The sequence below is a fragment of the Lissotriton vulgaris genome, chromosome 1_1 (assembly GCF_964263255.1).
Source record: "Lissotriton vulgaris chromosome 1_1, aLisVul1.2, whole genome shotgun sequence".
In the NCBI taxonomy this organism is placed as follows: domain Eukaryota; kingdom Metazoa; phylum Chordata; class Amphibia; order Caudata; family Salamandridae; genus Lissotriton; species Lissotriton vulgaris.
Window position 1 is genome coordinate 9,385,846 of NC_141685.1, and position 6,199 is coordinate 9,392,044.

At 48.9% G+C, this 6,199-nt stretch overlaps 1 pseudogene across 1 annotated transcript in view; it reads left to right on the forward strand.

The window, feature by feature from the left end:
• The window catches only part of LOC147736952 (uncharacterized), a 129,990-nt pseudogene extending 124,206 nt beyond the window's left edge, over positions 1-5,784 (forward strand). Inside the window, exon 2 of the transcript XR_015308299.1 lies at positions 3,097-5,784. The product of XR_015308299.1 is annotated as an uncharacterized LOC147736952 (transcript). The remainder of the gene's footprint in view (positions 1-3,096) is intronic.
• Positions 5,785-6,199: the final 415 nt, after the last annotated feature.

The window sequence follows — 6,199 nt, forward strand, 5'->3', positions numbered from 1 at the left end:
GGAAACGGGAGTAGCGAGATGGGGCGGTAGTTCTTGAGTTCGGTGGGGTCTGCTGTAGGTTTCTTGAGTAGAGCGCTGAGTTCGGCGTGCTTCCAGCTCTCGGGGAAGGTGGCGGTGTCGAAGGAGGAGTTGATAATGTCCCGCAGGTGGGGTGCGATGACAGCGTCGGCCTTGTTGAAGACGTGGTGAGGGCAGGGGTCAGTCGGAGATCCGGAGTGGACGGAGTTCATCTTGCGGACGGTGTCATCGGTGCTGATCGGAGTCCAGGCTCGGATGGTGGTGGTGGGCGGCGTTGCTGTGGTTGTGGCGTGCGTCGGATGGGTGCTGAAGCTGTTGTGTATGGCCGCGATCTTGTTGTGGAAGTAGGAGGCGAGGGAGTTGCAGAGGTCTTGCGAAGGGGTGATGTTGTTGTTTCCGGCGTTGGGGTTGGAGAGCTCTTTCACGATGTTGAAGAGTTCCTTGCAGTTGTGTGCGTTGTTGTCCAGCCGGTCCTTGAATGCAGTTTTCTTGGCGGTGCGGATCAGTTGGTGGTGCTTCCGGGTGGCGAGTTTGAGGGCGGTCATGTTGTCCGGTGTAGGTTCCTTTCTCCAGACTTTCTCGAGGGCTCGGCAGTTCTTCTTGGAGCTCTTGAGTTCGTCGGTGAACCATGGGGCTTTCTTGCTGCCGGGTCTTCTGGGCGGGGTCCTCAGAGGGGCGAGTTCGTCCGCGCAGTTGCTGATCCACTTCGTGAGGTTGTCGGCGGCCTGGCTGGGGTTCGCTGAGCTGGCAGGAGGGTGCTGGCTCAGGGAAGCGGCGAGCTGGTCGGCTGTGATCTTGTTCCAGTTTCTTCGGGCAACCTGTTGTTGGTGGTGGTGGATCGTCGTTCTTCTGAAGGTGAAGTGGACGCAGCTGTGGTCTGTCCAGTGGAGTTCCGTGGCGTGGCTGAAGGCGATGTCTTTGCTGGATGAGAAGACGGCGTCGAGTGTGTGTCCGGCGAGGTGGGTGGGGGTGTTCACCAGTTGCTTGAGTCCAAGGTTGGCGAGGTTGTCGAGCAGGGTGCTGGTGTTGCGGTCGTTGTTCTCCAGGTGGAAGTTGAGGTCCCCTAGGAGGATGTAGTCAGCGGAGGGGAGGGCATGCGGGCTGACGAAGTCGGCGATGTCCTCGCTGAATTGAGTGCGTGGTCCCGGGGGTCGGTAGATCAGGGTGCCTCTGAGGGTGGTCTTCGGGTCGGTGTGGATCTGGAAGTGCAGGTGTTTGGCGGTGGTGAGGATGTTGTCGGTGCTAGTCGTGATTCGGATGGTGTTCCTGTGGATAATGGCGATGCCTCCTCCCATCTGGTTGGCGGTGCGGTCCCTCCGGGTGATCTTGTAGCCCTCTGGGATGGCGATAGCGATGTCGGGCGCTGAAGAGGCGTTCATCCAGGTCTCCGTGATGAAGGCAACGTCAGGGGCTGTGGCGTCTAGGAGGTTCCAGAGTTCGATGGCGTGTCTGTGGACGGAGCGGGTGTTGAGCAGGATGCACTTCAGGTGGTTGCTGCAGGTGTTCGGCTTGGCAGGTGCTGGTGCCGGGTAGGTCGGATGCAGGTGAACTTGCAGGCGTGGCAGCTGAAGGGTCCGTGGGTGCGTCTCGGGGTGGCTCGGTAGCATCCCGGGGTTCGGCCGGTGTTGAGTGCGATGAGTGTTGCGGCGTCGTAGGTCCGGCGGGTCGTCTTGCTTCGGCGGGGCCAGGGGTCCTGGCACTGGGCGCGGTCCAGGCGCGGACGGGCGTAGACGGGCTTGCCTTTGGCGCACCCGCTGCGCGTGACCGCTGCGCGTTCGCACGGTCGCCATATATGGCGAAGTGCGCGGGGGCGGAGCAGCTGGGAGGCGGGAGCGGGGAGGGTACAGAAGGCAAAAAGGGGCGGGGTTGGCGGTAGTGGCGGGAAGCGGGGAGGGAGGGCGAACGGCAGCAAAAAAAAGCGGCAAACAGGAAGGAAAATACAAAAAACTACAAAACAGGCAATACAAATAGACAACAACAGTATACCACGGCAAAAACCACAGGGGCAGGTCAGGCGAGCAGGGACCACGCCGCTCGGGGGTAGGGGGCGTGGTCACGCGGCGGTAGCGAGGCAGTCAGGCAGGGAAAGCACACGCAGCAGCTGGTGGCCGTGCGGCGCGGGGGTGTCCTAGAACTCACATATGAGTCTATCTTAAGCAAAACCTCAAGCACTTGGGTGCTCCATGAGTGCCCTTACTTTGCTAAGTTACTGTGTGAAAACTGGTAAATCGCCTCCTTTTCAGACATAAATAAGATGTCACCTGATCAATAAAACTTAGTTAAATATCTGTGTATGATGAAATATTCCTTGTAAAGTTTCAAAGGCTGTAAAGAAGGGGGAGATTTACTAAGATTTTGCGCCGTGTTTGCGTCACTAAAGTGGTACAAAACAGTGCAAAATCTTTTTTTCCTAATTTTCTTTCCAGCAAATAACGTAAAAGTAATGTGATGCATCGCATGGCACTGCTTTGCATTCCTTTGCACCATGGGGGCCTGCCAAGGGTGGTGCATAGGTGTTCCTGTGCAACCACCCGAGGTTTCTCACGCTAAACCCAATTTACCAAATACAGTAGATTGGGTTTAGTGTGAGAAAACTGCACACTTTTAAACTAGGTGCAAGGAAGGAGAAATGCTTTCATTTCTCCTTCCTTTTCTGACTTTGCATGCGTGCTGCACTGTGCAACACAGATACAAATTTGGAAAAGCTTTTCCCCATGTCTAGGCATAGTATTTTGTACAGGAAGTGTGTCTTTCCTGTACAAAACCTATGCTGGACTCGCACACACACACCCCCCTAGCTCTCTGGTGCTAAGGTGTGTGCATGGCGCAGGTCCGCTGTAATCAGTGCAGACGCAAGGGAAAGGAAAGGAGAGAGCCATATCTCTGAAAATAGGGTGCTCTCCTGCTCCTTCTCTGTCGCGCATCGCAACCTCCGGGAGGTGGGGGGAGGGCTGCACTGTATTGCGTGGAGATTTGGTAAATCTCCCCCGAAATGTCTTTTACAACCAGTTAAACATTGTGAATTCTCATTCAATTATGTTTCAATTTAGTAATTTTAAATATCTTTACATCCAACAGAAAACAAGCCTTGAATGTGTGAAATGACCATCAATATTGAAGCGAATGCTGTAAATCTTCAATAATAGCAGAAATAATGAGCTACAGTATTCAGGAAAACATCAGCGCAGTCGGCGACAGAGGAACCTGCACACAAACTGACAGATCACAGATGAAGCATCAAGGGCAGTTCGGTGTTTGTAAGAGTCTGAGCTGTGCACCTCCACGCCACAAGACGGAGAAATGACCGTAGGAAAATAAAGGCAACAACAAACCGCCTCCTGTAATAACAAGTGTCCAACACCAGCTCTGATCATCGGATTGGTATGATGTGATTACAACAGTGCTCTTTTTTATAAAATGATGACAAGCCATCATTCCGTGCTCTAGGTAATTTGTAAACTCTTTCTGGCTAAACCACAGTAAGCAGAGAAGAGCACAACAGAGCAGAGTCAGACAATTGACGGGTAAAGGAAATAGGAGTTTTTGTATCTACAATACAACAGACTGTCCCAATTTGCAGCGGCCAAAAGGAAGATACATCTTTACCCGCAAGCGTACGTAGCCATAATCCAATCTAAAGGCACAATCGCCTACAAAGACACCTTCTACGTATTAGGAGTGTGGCAAATATTTGGTGGCTGTTTCATTTTATTTTTAAAACAGAACAAACATGCAAAATACTGCACACATATAAAGTGTGTGAGAAAAACACAAGTGCTTTATCAGCCATGTTGTCCCATCAGGAAATACAGTCATGGGATGTAGACAAATATATACCCGACCCACAGACAGTAACCAAGAAAGAAGAATCTTACACATGCAGCAAGAGCTTTAGTTTGTCATCACTACTCAAGCTTCATCAGCACACGTACACAGGACAAAAACCATTCAAGTGCAATGAATGTGGGAAGACCTTTAGTCGATTATCATACCTACAAAATCATCAGCGAACACACATGGGGGAAAAACCTTATCATTGTAGTGAATGTGACAGTAGTTTTCGTAACTTTTCAGCATTAAGGCGTCATCAACAAACTCACACAGGAGAAAAACCATTTGAATGCAGTGAATGTGTCAAGAGCTTTAGTAGGTTATCAGAACTACAAAGACATCAGCGAACACACACAGGGGAAAAACCATTCAAGTGCTGTGAATGTGCAAAGTGCTTTAGTCAGTTATCACTCCTTCAGAGACATAACCGAACACACACAGGGGAAAAACCATTCAAGTGCACTGAATGTGCAAAGTGCTTTAGTCTCTTACCAACCCTTCAAAGACATAATCAAACACACACAGGGGAAAAGCCATTCAACTGCAGTGAATGTGCAAAGTGCTTTAGTTTGTTATCAAGCCTTCGAAGACATCAGCGAACACACACAGGGGAAAAGCCGTTCAAGTGCACTGAATGTGCAAAGTGCTTTAGTCACTTATCAAGCCTTCGAAGACATCAGCGAACACACACTGGGGAAAAGCCATTTAAATGCAGTGAATGTGTGAAGAGCTTTAGTCGATTATTATACCTACAAAGTCATCAGCGAACACACACAGGGGAAAAACCCTATCATTGTAGTGAATGTGACAGCAGTTTTCGCGACTCTTCAGCATTAAGGTATCATCAGCGAACACACACAGGAGAAAAACCCTATCATTGTAGTGAATGTGACAGCAGTTTTCGCGACTGTTCAACATTAAGGTATCATCAGCGAACACACACAGGGGAAAAACCCTATCATTGTAGTGAATGTGACAGCAGTTTTCGCGACTCTTCAGCATTAAGGTATCATCAGCGAACACACACAGGAGAAAAGCCCTATCATTGCAGTGAATGTGACAGCAGTTTTCGCGACTCTTCAGCATTAAGGTATCATCAGCGGACTCAAACAGGAGAAAAACCATTCAAGTGCTATCAATGTGGGAAGAGCTTTAGTCGATTATCAAAGCTACAAAGTCATCAGCAAACACACACAAGAGAAAAACCATTCAAGTGCTATAAATGTGCAAAGTGCTTTAGGCATTTATCATACCTTCAAAGTCATCAGCGAACACACACAGGAGAAAAACCATTCAAGTGCCTTGAATGTGCAAAGTGCTTTAGTCGCTTATCAAGCCTTCAAAGACATAATCAAACACACACAGGGGAAAAGCCATTCAACTGCACTGAATGTGCAAAGTGCTTTAGTGAGTTATCAAACCTTCGAAGACATCAGCGAACACACACAGGGGAAAAGCCATTTAAATGCAGTGAATGTGTGAAGAGCTTTAGTCGATTATCAAGCCTTCAAAGACATAATCAAACACACAGAGGGGAAAAGCCATTCAACTGCACTGAATGTGCAAAGTGCTTTAGTGAGTTATCAAACCTACAAAGTCATCAGCGAACACACGGGGGAAAAACCCTATCATTGTAGTGAATGTGACAGCAGTTTTCGCGACTCTTCAGCATTAAGGTATCATCAGCGAACACACACAGGAGAAAAACCCTATCATTGTAGTGAATGTGACAGCAGTTTTCGCGACTCTTCAGCATTAAGGCATCACCAGGGAACACACAGGAGAAAAACCATTCAAGTGCTGTGAATGTGCAAAGTGCATTAGGCATTTATCATACCTTCAAAGTCATCAGCGAACACACACAGGAGAAAAACCAATCAAGTGCAGTGAATGTGTAAAGTGCTTTAGTGAGTTATCAAGCCTTCAAAGACGTCAGCAAACACACACAGGAAAAGCCATTTAAATGCAGTGAATGTGTGAAGAGCTTTAGTCAATTATCAGGCCTACAAAGTCATCAGCGAACACACATGGGGGAAAACCCTATCATTGTTGTGAATGTGACAGTAGTTTTCGCGACTCTACAGTGTAGGAGAGTAGGGTCTGCTTCCTATGGCCACTCCCAGTTTTTGCTGTGATTCCCTGGTTTTTCGACTTTAGACTGGCTGTGGTCCTGCTAATCAGAACCACAACCTAACTGTTCTCTCTCTAAATTGATACCATGTACTTTAGGTACATACCAGATTGGGTATTGGGTCACCTTTGTGAGCCCCTGTATAATGTACCATAGGTACCCAGGGCATATGTGCATCCAAGGCCTACCAGGGGCTGCAGCATGTATTATGCCACCCCT